General features: G+C 40.0%; 1 pseudogene; it reads right to left on the bottom strand.

Annotated features, from left to right (window-relative positions):
* Nucleotides 1-1,412: 1,412 nt before the first annotated feature.
* Nucleotides 1,413-2,241, bottom strand: LOC133054797 (vomeronasal type-1 receptor 4-like; annotated as a pseudogene).
* Between the last annotated feature and the right edge of the window lie 13,607 nt (nucleotides 2,242-15,848).

Here is a 15,848-nt window from a genome sequence, read left to right as displayed (position 1 = left end):
CTACTATAGAGAAACGATACTTTATATAGAAAACCCTAATATCTCCACCAGAAACCTAACTAATGAATTCAGTACACAAATACACACACATGCATATGCACACACACACACACACAACGGAATATTCCTCACCCCTTAAGGATAAAATTTTGCTGCTTCTAACATAGATGGACCTGGATATCATTCTGTTTAGTGAATTAAGTCAGACAGAGAAAGACAAATACTGTATATTATCACTTGACATATGGAATCTAAAACTAGTACAAAAGGATGAAAACAATGATGTAGAAAAAGACTCTCCCACATAGAGAATAAACTAGTGTTTACCAGTGGGGAGAGAATGTGGGAAGGGGCAAGACAGAGTAAAGATTTAGAAGTACACACTACTATGTGTAAAATAAATAAACTACAAGGACATATTTTACAGCACAGGGAATATAGCCAACAGTTCATAATAGCTTTAAAAAAAAATAACCTATATATTGAACCACAATGTTATACCTCTGCCACTACTATAGTACTGTATATCAACTATAATTAAATGAAAAATTTAACATAAAAGAGTTCTGCATTGTGATATGTGGTTGTAATTGCAGTCATATTACAATATTTACATGTAACAAATTACCAAATCTTACATTTTAAGTTTACACAATGTTATATGTCAAATATATTTCAGTTTAAAAATCTACTGAAATATAGTTTTCTTTCAGTGTGTTTTTTTATTGTACTTCACTTCAAACTGCTCATTTCTATATGAAAATATTTTAATATGCTAATCTCCCTGCAAGACTCTTTCTAATAAATACTGCCATCTGTCATAAAAATGTTAACTATAAACTTGTAACTGGCTCCCAAACTCTTACCTGATTTTACCTTCAAATGCTACCCAGGGTATTCTTTACTCTGTGAGGACATTAATTTTCTCAGTTTTATTTCTGATGACTGTACACACTGATCCATTTTCTTGTATACTTTTATGTATAATTCCATACCTACTTCATTTCTGGGAAATTCGTTTTGTTAGACTGAAAGTAACACATTTGAACACTTTATAATATGCACATCATTTCTAGACCTGTTTTTTATTGCATAAATCTGAACTTTTCTACAAGAAAACTTCAATGATATATTCATATTTCATGACAATATATTTCATTTGGTCATTATATTGAAGGAGACACTTGGCATGTCCGGTATAATAGTACCTTGAAATTAAAATTATAATTAGGAGTCTGAGGGTGAATAAATGAACTGGCAATGGCTCATTATAGAAATAAATAAAATTCACACTTTCCTCATAATAGTGGAGGACTTTGCATTTCTTCTTCAGGCAAAGTAGAGCCTTTGTACACTGGAGTTATGGCTTATGAGCAGAAAGGGGCTGACAGTTGGGAAGCACGCTGCAATGATTATAGTGATGTCCACAAGGAACCAGCTGGGTGGAATAAAAAGAGCCAAAAGAACTTGACAGATGGAAGGACAGAATATGAAAGTAGGCAAAGGTGCTCACGAGGAGAAGGATGGATTTAGTAGCTCTGGACTCAGGGGAGGACTGGAGGAGGCGTCAGTCCTACGAATGTGCTGGACCTGCTGCTTATGTCTGTACAGGATGAGAACCATGGAGCCGCCGGCCCAGAGCGTGAGCCCCAAACATAAAACATCAGGGAACAACAGCAATGCTGTAGACAAGGCGTGTCTGGTTTTTCTACACTTCTGGTCAGTAAGAATAGTAGAACAGTATCCAAAATCTTTACTGCTTGTGTTGTTTCTGTCACTTATTTTGCTATTTATATAGATAGGAAAAATGACATTTACCAGCATTTGCAGGATCCAACACAGGAAAATAGAGGGAACCACGTACTTGGGAGCTGTTACTTTCAGTGCTGCCCACCTGGACTTCCAGGGACTGATCGTGATCACCTGAAAGACACTCAAGAGGCAGATGCTACTGATGGACACTCCCCTCCCCACTCTGTGCAGAAAGAAGAGTAGTTTGCAGCCAACATCACTGCGGATATGCTTCCACCCAAAGACTGCCATTGTTTGTGGGACCCCTTTAGAGAAGAGGACCAAGGAGTTGGCCACAATCAGGTGCTGAAGGATCAAATCTGTGGACCTTAACCTGTAACCCATGAAGTGAAGGATGATATAACTGCAAAGGAGTGAGAAATTCCCCAGAATTCCAACCACGGTCTGTGTTGAGATGATCATGCCTATTATGAGAAAGCTGCTGGCCATCCTCTCAGTTCACAGTCACTGGTACTTGTCTCGTGAGTTAGTGTCTGTATGGGAACATCAGGTGTGGGCTGCATGCATCATGTCTATTGAAATCCAATATTCTCCACTTATCCTCAGGTCCCACTGGGAAGATTTTGCTTTATGCTTTTCTGCTACTAGTAGCCTTAAAAGGGTTCAATGTATAACACTGAAAGAGCACTTAAAATGCAGAATTACTTGCTGAAGGCACTCCACGGTATCACTTCATTCTTCACAAATCCACAAGCCCAGGATTTCTGTGACTTCAATTTTTTCAGGGAAAGGTAACACACAGAGGTTCCGTATTTGTTGAGATCTGCTGCACAGGGCAGAGCGAGGACTTTAGAAACTCATTAGGCTGGTCAAGAGAGTGCACTGAACTACCAGCTCTGCTGAAAAACAGTTAGTTGTGTTCAAGTAATAATCCATACCTATGCTTAGTTTTGATTTAACAACTTCTTAAATTGATTTTAGACCGATGGTCTTTTATATTTTCATTATAAGAAGATTCCATTTTTGTAAAGCATTATTCTGTAGGGCACTATGTACTATGTGTTAGGTTTTAGATATCTTAATACATAAACTTGGACTGCTGGCAGTAGGATATGGCATATGGCAGGAACCTGCCCAAGATTACATAATGTCACGAAGATGAGAATGGCTCAGTATTGGGATGGTATTAGGATGTTTTTATGTCTGAAAAGCAGGTACAATGTACCCATCACAGGAATTATTGAATAAGCACAAGTAACATTGTAAACTTTCAGCCATAAAATACTAATACATGATAAAAGTTGGTAAGCAAAAACTGAATTATTGTTGCTTTCAATTCATATACTTATCTATTAATTCCAGAGCTAAACAAAAATAGCAACAAAGAAATAAGATTTGTGCATGCCACTGACATACCAGACATATATGTAAAATAGCATCTGCAAGGCATGTATTCTTGTGCATCTTATAAATTCAGAGACTGGATTTTTGGATTGATAGTAGCCTATTAAAAAAAAATAAAAGAATGAACATGCTAGGAGACTGCCAGCTGCTGCCTCTAACTTGCAGTTACCATGTCAACTGTTTTTTAAATCTAAGAATAACAATAACCTGACCAGAATTAACACACTACAGAGGTTTTCAGTAGAGGCAAAGTTACTGTCTACACTAATTGCCTCAGACATTCAGGATTGGAACAACCATTCCTATTCAAGTTGTTTCCATTTAGATACACTTTCTGCATGGGATTAGATGATTTCTTCAGATCCATCATACATTTTATTGCAAACCTGTATGGATTAGTGGTGAAATTCTAGTCATCCTGAACATGAAGTCTATAATTCCTGTAAGGTAGACTCAACAGCACATCAACTTTACAAATGTATTTTGCCACTTAAAATACAATTTTTATTAAGTTGAGAAAAATATCTTTATGGGAATTGTGTCACGTGTGCAGTTTCATTCTTTGTCTAGAAAAGGCTTTGATGGACATGAATGAGTTAAATCCAAGAGCTTTAACTCAGTGAGAAGCAAAGCTTTTTTCAGTATAGTTATCAAATAGCTTAAATATTACCAAATGATAGACCATACACTTATTTACAAATGACATTTCCCCAATGTGGACTAGCATCCTTCTCATCACAAATATTTTTAAGCACCTTAAAAATCAGGTTTTGCTGTAACTTGGATTGAGTCACAACAGAAACTGTCAGAGGATTACATTTGATTGCACGAAGGGTCTTCAGAGATTGCTGTGGGTTCAAAAAACCCATCTCTCAATATTAGCTCAGCTCGCGCCTCAGACTTACTCCACCTTTCTGCCTGCTGTTGGCACTGAATCAAGTTACTACACAGAAGACTGCCTTTGTCTGATATGATCTCTTCTCCAGACTCTTGATCTGACTTTCTCTTCCAGACGCTGCTGCTTAGAATGAGATGGAAAACACTTACCTGACACCTTCCTGCTGTCAGAAGAGGGGGCTTCCTGGTGGTCATTATACCCAATGTCTGTGTGGGAGGGAGGCAACTAGGTCCTGATTTATGGGTTTGAGATGCTGTATCCTCCCCCCTTCTCCCATCAAAGCTGCAATTATCATTTCACCAGCAGCAGTAATGGGAGTGTAGGTCTGGGATCTGAGAACACTTCTGGAAACTTCTCTCTCAGTTGTTAATTACTGGAAACAATTACAAGTTTCTAGATAGCACCCTTAGGAAACTAAAAGAGGGTTTCCAAGAGCCTTCTTAATTTCCATGATCCCTGAAGGCAGACAGGGTTTCACATTGAGGAAAGCTGGACTTTCTGAAGTCACACACATAAAGGACTGGCATAAACTGTGTGTCCCTCTGCATTCTGTATTTCCCTGAGATACATCTCTACCTTGAAACTAGTGCTCTCCTAATCTTCAGACCATTAAACTGAATGATCAATTAAAATGTTGTTAGAGAAATGGAATGGGACAAAATACCTGGGAAAAACATTCAAAGAGATACAAGTAAAAGGAGGAACAGGACACATCACTCATGATAGAAAATGTCAGCACAAATCACAGCCAATTAATTGGGTGACTTGCATAAATCAACAACAATCAATATGGAGATGTTGTAGGAAAATTTACTTTATGATTATTGCCCTCCATTAGCAATTATAATCAGACACAGAACAATATGAGTCTTCCCTAGTAGCTTAAACGGCAAAGCATCTGCCTGCAATGCAGGTTCCATCCCTGGGTTGGGAAGATCCCCTGGAGATGGAAATGGCAACCCACTCCAGTATTCTTGTCTTGAGAACTCCATGAACAGAGGAGCCTGGTGGGCTACCATCCATGGGGTCGCAAAGAGTCAGACATGACTGAGCGACTGACTCACAACAGAACAATATACATGGGAAAAAATGAGAAAGTTCAAAATGAGTGTCTCACAAATGAGCACTTAGTTCTGATGGCTCAACAGACAGATTCTACCATTCTTGTAAATATCAAATGAACCAATGCTCAATTACTTCATTCAAAGAGATAAAATAGTTACCACTGTGCTCTACATTAATTAATTAATTATGCTATTTTTCCAGAATAAGCACTTGATACTCTGACAATTAAGAAATATAAATTAGGAGTTGCAAGAAATCTGGTTTTTCATATAAATATATTTACATTTGATGCAGTGTCATGATGTAATCACTGATGATTTTCAAGTTAGGGGTTTGGAGCCACACTTGGTGGGCAACCAAGTCTGCACACAAACTCATTTAAATACTTACAGGCAGATGCAAACACACATGTGCATTAATACGCACATACATATGTATATAGTACTTACACAATTATAGTTTAAAACTCACAAATATTTGTGCACATGCTCACCACACACAAACTCACATCATATTCCTAAACACATGACACATATTCATATGAACTCACACGGTCACGTTCACCTTCATAAAATCAACTTACATGGTCTCTGTATATCTCTGGATGATGATTTCATATACAGAAGAACAGGTGTATCTCCCGATTTCTGGATGCAGGAAAATGGCATCCTTTCCTCTGCTTGTAATCCTTTCACCCTGCAACAATCCACAGACAATATTTGCTATAAGCTGCCTTAAAATTGGGCTTCCCTGGTGGCTCAGCTGGTGAAGAATATGCCTGCAATGTGGGAGACCTGGGTTTCATCCCTGGGTTGGGAAGATCCCCTGGAGAAGGGAACGGCTACCCACTCCAGTATTCCGGCCTGGAGAATTCCATGGACTTTATAGTGTATGTGAGCATTACCTATTCATGGGTCAGGGGGTAAGAAAGATAGCGTGTTTCAGGGCATAACAGTGAACAGGTATGTATTCATCCCCAAATAAAACCATGGTGGGGAAAGCCTGGAGTGAAGGCATAAAGTCTGTATGGAAACACAGAAGACCCTGAATAGCCAAAACAATCTTGAGAAGGAAAAACAAAGCTGTAGCTATCTTGTTCCCAATTTCAAACTACACTATAAATAAAACTATAGGCATCAAATCAGTGTGGTACTGACACAAGATCAATGGACACATAGATCAATGGAACAGAATACATAGAACAGAAGTGAATCTACACTTAATGGTCAATTTCTCTATGACAAAGGAGACAAGCAGATACAATAAGGCAAGGACAGCCTCTTCCATAGATGGTGTTGGGAAACTGGAGAGCTACATGCAAAACAATCAGACTGGAATCGTTTCTTATATCATATACAAAAATAAACTGGTATATACATACAATGGAACATCATTTAGGCTTAAAGAGGAGGAAATAATGATATATGCCACAACATGGATAAACTTTGAGGATACCATATAAAGTGAAATAAGCCAGTCACAAAAAGACAAACACAGCATGATTCCACTTTTATGAGATATTTATGGTAGTAAAAATCACAGCAGTAAGAGCTGGAAGGGAGTTGTTAGGGTACTGAGGAAGGAGAGATGGGTAGTTACTGTTTCAGTTTTGCAAGCTGAAACAAATTCTCAATCTTGTTTTCTATCTTCTCTTTTCATGAGTAGGAGCACTTAACTTCAGTACAAGCTCATTAGCCATATCCTCCTTTATAGTTGATATTTTTGCTCTGTTTAAGAACCGTCTTTTCCTATGAGAACTCAGAAATGTTCTCTGTTTTCTTCTAAAAGCATCATTTTATATCTTTAAAATTTACATCAGCAAACTATTCAGAATAATTTGTGATATAGGTCAGTAGTAACTTGTCTCTTTACACTTCAAGATAACCCACTTCCATTTCTTCTGAAAATGCTGTGCTTGCCTTGCTTTTTATTTGCTGTCATCTATCGTTGCCTCATCCAGTTTGACATCGCCTCACCCTTGGAGCTGGTTTTCTGTCAAACTTCCTGGTGACCCCATCTCTTCTTGTCTCTTCCAATATTTACAACTCCAGTGTGTCACACAGTCAAGTTTAGTCTTGGGACCAGAAAGCTCCAGGGGGCCTTTTTGTGTAGAAGGTTAATTAGGCTCACGTTTTAAAGGGAATGTTGCACGGTGCTGAGAGACAAGTTTTGCTCTCTTAAGTTTCCTCACAGCTTGTGTCAGCTTCTGTCCTAAATTAGCAAGAACTTTGCATACAACAATCAGCTTCAGATAATGTCTACAGTGTATTCTCCAGGGAAAAGGACAGGTTAATTACTTGATCAGCATAATAAAAATAATGCTTTCCTCTGAGGCAAAATTTGGGCAGGTTTGTTCGTGACCAACATTAAAAGATTTGGATTTCTTAACCTTCACACCTGCACTTGTGATGTAAACCTATTATGTGTATCGTATCCACCTGGGCCTCTTTTCATCGCCTCTGAGAAGGCTGATACAGACAAGAAGAAGAAATGAAGACACAAAGCTCTTGCTGTTCTTGTGTTATGAATAATAAAATCTTTCTACTCAGACCCAGGAGTCTCATGCCTTCTGACAGCATCCATGAAGTTGACAGGATAATTTCTTATCTTGCATGTAGGATAAAATCTAAGACATTTCTTCACATTCTTTAATCGTCATGATGATAAGCATGTGATGCTGAGACAGACATGACTTTCTCAAAGAGAAAATTACAAAGATCTTACACAATCCTGGTTAGGGGATACGAGAATGCTTCCTGGAACAAGTGGAAATCTTCTTACCCAAGTTCTGGGCAATGTGGGAAAAGGACAGTTCTTTCAACAAATGAGGCTGTGAAAATTGGATATCCACATGCAAAAGAAGGAATTTGGACCCTTACTTAACCCTACATACAAAAACTAACTCAAAATGGATCAAAGACCTAAATGTAAGACCTAAAACAATAAAACTCTTAGAAGAAACTACAGGGAAACATTTGCAACATTAGACTTGGCAATGATTTCTTTGCATTTGACACTAAAGGCACAGGTAACACACACTGAACCTCCTAAGATTTAAAAAGCTTTTGTGTATCAAAGACAGAATCATCAGAGTAAAAAAGAATTCACTGAATAAGAGAAAACATTTGCAAATCATATACCTGATAAGACATTAATATCTAAAATATGGAGAAAATTCTTAAACAAAAAATAAGAAACACAAAAAACCAACTGAGAAATAACCAAATTGAGGACTTGGGAAAGGCCGTTTCTCCATAGAAGATATACAAAAGACAAATAAGCACATGAAAAGATGATCAACATCACTATCCATTAGGGGAATGCAGATCAAAACTACAATGAAATGCCATCTTGCAGCCATTAAGATAGCCACTGTCAAAACAATAGGAGACAACAAGTGATGACAAGAATGTGGAGAAATTGGAGTTCTATGCACTGTTGGGCAGAAAGGTAAGATGGCACAGTCATTGGAAAACAGGATGGCAGCTCCTCGGGAAATCAAAAACAGAATAACTATATTATCGAGCAATTCTACTTCTGGGTATCTATACAAAAGAATCAGAAGCAGTGTCCCAAACAGATGCTTGATAGGTAAAACATGGGAACAATGCAACAGTTCATCAACAGATGGACAGATAAGTAAAATACAGTATAGACATAAAATTTAAAGAAAGGAAATTCTGCAATATAATGCAATGTGAATGAAACTTGAGAAACGTGAAAAATAAAGGAAAATCTCACTAAAATGTTGTTGGGTGACCAGCAGGGGGAGCACTCACACATGTACCGCTGGATCGCAATACAGATCCCAGCAAGAAAGAGATGCTTGTTACCTTGCATTTTCTGGCAGGAAGTGACACTACTTGACTACTACCACTAGCAACAGGAAGCCAGACAACAGCTCAACCAATGAGAGACTGTCACAACGCAATGAAAAGCCACTGCACTTTAAACTCTCAGTTTCCTCCAAAGGACTGTTTCTTTATAACAGCCCCTCCCAACTGCCTCTTCTCCTCTATAAAAGTTTCCTCTTACTTGCTTCACTGGATTTCTATATGTTTCACCAGAGTTTGCTTGTCCCAAATTGCAATTCTCTGCTGCTCCTGCATAAACCCACTTGTCTGGTAAAATGCTATTTTGTTGTTTTCGGTTAACAAGGGCATTAAGCTAGGAGAAATAGACCAGTCACAAAAGGGCAAATACGGTATGATTCCACGTATGTGAGATACTTAACAGCAGTCAAAATCATAAGAGACAGAAAGTAGCGTAGTAGTTTCCGGGGACTGGGGGAAGGGGAAAATGAAAAGTTAATGAACTGTTGTTTAATGGGCATAGAGTTTCAGTTTTACAAGATGAAATGAATTATGGAGCTGGATATGGTGATGTTTGCATAACATTATGGATATATTTAATACCACTTATCTGTACAATTTAAATCGTTAAGATGGTAAATTCTATGAGTATTTTTACTATGATTTTTCAAACCTCAAAAAAAAAAAAATCCAGGGACTCATCAAAAAAAAAAAAATCTAGTAAAGACATGAATTTGAGCAAACTCCAGGAGATAGTGAAGGACAGGGAAGTCTGGCATGCTGAAGTCCATGGGGTCGCAAAGAGTCAGACACAACTGAGAAACTGAACAACCCTAAAGACCCACCCCCAGGACCTGGCTCCAGAGACCCTTCCCTCTGCTCCCTCAAGATTTTAAACATCACACATCTGTGGGTGTGTGGGCTTACAAGCTTTGTAGAGCTGGGTCCCCCACCCCCACCCCCCTAGCCTCCAGAAGAGAAAAGGAGCTCCAAGTGTTGCAAAATTAGAAACTAGAAGTTTGGGTTGGCTAGACTCTGACTTCAGAAGGGTGGAGGGAAACCTGTGACCCTGATATTCTTCATTGTGAGTAGCTGCCCCCTGCCCCATTGGAGGCTGAGGACTGGAATTTACTCCCCACCCTAGAGCTTAGCTCTAATGGAAATGAAGAGCAGTTCCCGTTCTGCTGTTCCCCTACCCTGTGTGTATATAACCTAGAGTATTGGTGAAAAGAGACCTTCCAGCTCCAAGTGTGGGGAAGCAGGAGAGCTATTAAGAACCCCACTGAGGGCCTTGTTCAGCTCTGTGTCCCAGATGAAAAGTGTTGAGAGGTTACTGCCCTTCCTTTCTGTATCATCCTAGAGTCTGGGCAAACAGCTCTGTGAGAAGGGTAACAATGCATGCATGAGTCTGCAGTAGCCCCGCTGTTTGACTGTTGGACACCGGCCAGAAGAAGGAGCACAGGGCAGGTGTTTAAAACCTGGAGGGTAAAGGAGATGTGCTTTTTGCGGACTTGGACAAGAGATCTTTTCATGTGTTCGAGCAGCAGCCAGGTCTCTCTCCAGCCACTGGATAGAAGTGGCTTCCAAGCTAGGGATATCAAAGTTGAGCCCTGACGTGGGCAAGTTCTCCCCTTGCCCTCTCTCTACAATGCAGCGCAACTCCAAAGAGGCTCAGGGTCAGGGGTGTTTTCCCAGAATCAGAGGCACTGTTGTGGCTGAAGTTTAGAAAATGTCATCATTGTCCAGGAGAAGTAATATTGGGAGGGTATTAGATGGAGATATGATCTGGATATATATATATATGTGTGTGTGTGTGTATTATTTATATATATAAATATTTATATTTTTAATGTGGATCCCAGGAAGAGCAAGTAAAGCCTAAGTATACATCAGGATCTGTCTTCTGATGTAACCCTGTCTCGAGATAATATAAACTTGACCCTGACATCTCCCCCTTGGGGGCACCATGGAAAAGAGGAAACCCTCCCTGTGCAGACTACATGCCTGTCATGATGATTTCATTGTGGGGTAAAGAAATCCTCCAGTAGTGGTGGGAGTGTTTATGAGGTAAGCACATGCTGCCTTAGGGGAAAACGAGGCAGACAGCGAGAAAGAGGCTGAGGCAGAATGCCTAGGAAATGAACAAAGTGGGGGCAAAGAACAGCCAGCCTGGTGGTAATGAGTGGAAACACCCCCATCATCTTCATCTTCACCATCCACTCACACACACTACAGGATCCAGGAGCCATGTCCTTGTGGCTCCACGATAAACTCCAGACCACACTGATGCATCCCTGCCAGACTGTGTGTGGAACTTGTCTTTGAGCACAAAGATGTGAGAGATGTCTTCAGGCCTGTCATCACTCATTTGGGAAGATGAACCTGGTGCCTTCCATCCATACTTGATGATAGTATGCAAGAGCTTGTCCTTCACCTGGACAATTTGCACATGAGGTACACAGTGTCCTCGTGTGGCCCTTATCTGCTTGGGCAGCCATGGTAATTCTCCAGCGCCTGTGGGCTCAGTCGCTTCAGTCATGTCTGAGATACCATGGACTATAGCCCGTCAAGTCTCCTCTGTCCATGAGGTTCTCCAGGCAAGAATACTGGAGTGGCTTCCCATGCCCATCTCCAGGGGATCTTCCTGACCCAGGGATCAAAACTGCATCTCCTGTGTCTCCTGCCTTGCAGGTGGATTATTTACCCACTGAGCCAACTGCAATAACTGCATCTCATGCACCACAGGCAGACCTCGTGAGAGCACAGTGATTCTGGGGCTCCGCTAGAACCTCTACTCTGACCATTCAAGTTAAAGCAGCCAAAGGTACTAAATGGCCCCCCAAACTCTTCCACTTTCAGGTCATCTAGGTTGAAGCAGTTGGAGGGCTGAATGGAGAAGCTGGTGGTTAAAAAAAAAATTCCAGCCAAAGTGGAGTCATCAAATAGGGAGACAATGTTAGTGTGGCGGTTCTCATGAACAGTGTCATGGAAGAGATGAGTGACACACCATTGCTGGTTTGGGCCTGCAGGGGATGAGAAATTAGGGCCATGTAGCTCATCCCAGCTCCACCCTGGACTCTTCACTCTGACGGGATTGAGGACCTGGAGCAGCAAACTGCAGCTGTTAAAGAAAGGGTCAGGCCTACACAGCAAGCAAAGCCTGTGGGCTGGGGTGCTGCTCATAGCAGTACACTTATCACCACGCATTCATCACTTTATTCTCCCAATATGAAGTTCACAGAAGCCAAGTCACCCTCCAGGTGGAAACGATAGGACTGGAGAATGTGGAGGATGGGGCCCTCAGCCAGTGACCTTTTCCACATACCCCATGGCTGAAGCACTTCTCAAGTGTGAATGGGTGGGTGAGAAGGGCCATGTGACCAACTTCAGGTCACATTAAGTGTGAAATTTCTTCCAAAAAATGAGCCATAAAGAATATGTTAAGCTATACTCAGTAGACTATTTGTAAATTTATTAGTCATTCTGGAACTATTACAGGTGTTGTATGTGCGTTCCTGATATATGGAATGTGTAACTAACATAATCTACTTGTGATACTTTTATATCTTATATATTTCATTAAAAACTAAGATTTATAGCATGCAAGACAAAAGAAGTATTCTAAATATAAAATCAAACAGGTCTGGGTTGCGGTCAGACATTCTGCACTTCTAATGGCTTCTGGGGCAACTGAGGCTGTTGGTCCATTCTGTACTCTGAGCATCAACATTCTAAGGTTCTCACATTAACCATGAGGATGAAGGTCTTGATGTTAGACTTTAATGTGTTGGTTATGCCTGTGGTAATTTCTAGGGCAGAGGTTCTCAGCCAGGAGGGATTTTTGCCTTCCACTGTATGCCATGCTGGAGACATTTCTGTTCACAGAAGGGGTGGTGCTCTGACTGCTGACTAGTGAGTGGACTCTAGGGATGCTGACAGACTTCCTAAAGCACAGCCCCCACAAGAAACTATCCAGCTGAAAACCTCAGTAAGTACTCAGGTGGGGAAATACTGCACTAGGGGAACTTCTAAAATCAAGCAGAGTCAGTGGATTCCAAACCAGAAGAGGGGAGAAATGAATTAGTAAAATAAATCCTAAGTCAATCAGCAAAGAGGTGATTAGAAAAAGAAACATAGAAGAATAGAAGAAATAGAAAGCATAAAGGGAGGCGGCAGTTTTAGGTGCAAATATATTCGTTAAGCATATTAAGTATAACTGGAATTATCAGTTAACAAGGATTGTCAGACTAGATTTTCCAAAAATGTGCCATTTATAATTGCTATCTATAAAACCTAAGGATGCAGAAAGTCTTAAAGTAAAATGATGGAAAAAGCGTGGCGTGAAAATACTAATCAAAAGAAGCGGATGCATCTATATTAATTTCAGAGGAACAAGGCTTGACATGAAAAGGTCTTGCTCGGTATAAAGAAGCAGTTTCATAATGATAAAAGACTGAATTCACCAAAAATACAAAAAGTCTTCATTTTAAGCCTCTATAAACATGGCTTCAAAATATATAATGCAAAAACAAAACAGGAAGAGTGGGCAATTCTAGAATTAAAAGTGGGAGTTAAGCAATTTCCTCAGTATTAATTTGTTAAAAGCTGAATTAATTTAGAAATGAATAGCAGGTCTGCCTACCACAAACAATAAACCTGGCCTTTTGGACTTTGCAGAATGTTGCTCTCATTGCTGACTACACCTCTTAAAGACACAAAAGGATTTACAAAATTCGACCACATATTGGGCCCAAAGTAAATTTGGCTGTAATCAAAGGATTTTTTAAAATATCAAACATATCCTCTAATTATAGTGCAATGAAGATAGAAATTGGTAGCGAATGTGTTAGCAAGTCTTCTTGAAAACAGCACTTGAAACAGTCATCCCTCAGTATATGCGGGTTCACCCCAGAATGCCCCATGAATACCAAAATCCATGTATGCTCAAGCCCCTTACATTTAACAATTGCACACAACCTACACACATCCTCTTGTATACTTTAAATCATCTCTAGATTACTTATAATACCTACTGCAATGTAAATGACTCAATGGATATGAGTTTGCACAAACCCAAGGAGACAGTGAAGTACAGGGAAGCCTGGTGTGCTGCAGTCCACGGGGTTGCAGAGAGTTGGACACAACTCAGCGACTGAACAATAAATGCAGCAAGTATAAGTTCTGATGTTTGAAACTTTCTGGAATATGTTTTTCCAAATACTTTTGACCCAAGGGTATGGAGGGCCAACCGGGGTGTAAATAACTTTCTGGAGAGGAGAGAAAACAATTCTATTTGATTCTTACAAATCCATTTACCTAGACCAGGGTAGCCAGACAGGGCTTAGTGGTGATTGCTTTTCAAAGAGACATAATTCATGTACCATAAAACTCACCTTTTTATAGGGCACAACTGCATAGGTGTTAGTATATTTATCAAGTGGTGGAACCATCTCCACTAACTCCAGGACATTTCATCACCTCCAGAAGAAACCTGATACCCATTAAGGAGTCATTGTCCATTGCCTGCCCCCGACCCCTGACCTCAGCTACTTTGTCTCCGGAGATTTACCTATGTGGACATGTCCTGTAAATGAAGGCATATCACATCAGCCTTTTTTGTGTGTCTCCTTTTGCCCAGCACAAACTTTTTTTTATTTTTATTTTTTCAGGTTCCAACATGTTATCGCACATGTCAGTGCTTCACTTATTTTTATAGCTAAGAAATATCCATTATATAGATGCATTTACCCATTCATCAGTTGATAAACATTTGAACGGGTTCCACATTTTGACTTGTGAACAATCTTACCAACATTTGTGTATGAGCTCTTGTGTGGCCATGTTTGCAGTTCCCTCGGGAATATGCCTAGCAGTGGAATTGGCTTGGTAATGTTTTCTGAAGTGGGGTGCACCATTTTACATCCTCATCAGCAGTATGAGGATTCCAGTACTCCCACAGCCTCACCAAACACCTGCTACCATCTGCAATAATACAAATGATTTTCATGTTGATCCTGTATCCTGCCGTCTTGCTAAACATGTTTGCCGCTGTGCTGTGCTGAGCTGTGTCCGACTCTCTGCGGCCCCGGGGACTGTAGCCCGCCAGGCTCCTCTGCCTGTGCAGTTCTCCAGTCAAGAATACTGGAGTGGGTGGCCATTTCCTTCTCCAGGGGATCTGGCTGACCCAGGATCAAACCCGCATCTCTTAAGTCTTCTGCATTGGTAGGTGGATTCTTTACCACTAGCACCACCTGGGAAGCCCAAACACAGGTAGCTTTTTTTCCTTAGTGGATTTGTTAGGATTTCTTATATATAAGATCATGTCACCTGCAAATAGCGTTACTTCTTCCTTTCCAATCTGCAAGCCTTTGCTTTTCCTTGATTAAATATTCTGGCTAGAACTTCCAGTACGGTGTGCAGAAGTGGCAAGAATGTTTTATTCCTGATCTTATGTGGAAAACACTCAGTCTTTCATCTCTAAGTATTGTTATCTGTGCGGTTTGGGAGATGCCTTTTATCAGTTAAGGAGGTTCCCTTCTGTTCCTAGCTTGAGAGTTTTTAATCACAAAAAGGGATTAGATTTTCCCAGATGATTTTTCTGCATCAATTGAGATGATCATGTGGTTCTCCCTGCATTTTATTCCACTGACATGGTATATTACATTGACATTCTTGACATTAAACTAACCTTTAATGTTTGAGATAATATACATTTGGTCATTGTATACAATTTTTTATATGCTGCTGGATTCGGGTTGTCAGCATTTTTTTTTTTTTTTTTTTTTAGCATTTTTGTATCTATGTTTTAAGGGATAAATGCTCTGTAGATTTCTTTCATTTTCGTGTTTTTGTCTGGCTTTAGTCATCAGGGCAATATTGGCCTCAAAGTAAGCTGGGAAGTGCTTCCTCTCCTTCTG

Source organism: Dama dama, chromosome 4, assembly GCF_033118175.1.
Source record: "Dama dama isolate Ldn47 chromosome 4, ASM3311817v1, whole genome shotgun sequence".
In the NCBI taxonomy this organism is placed as follows: Eukaryota; Metazoa; Chordata; class Mammalia; order Artiodactyla; family Cervidae; genus Dama; species Dama dama.
Note: the sequence above shows the minus strand (reverse complement) of the source record. Positions and strands in the feature narration are given on the sequence as shown.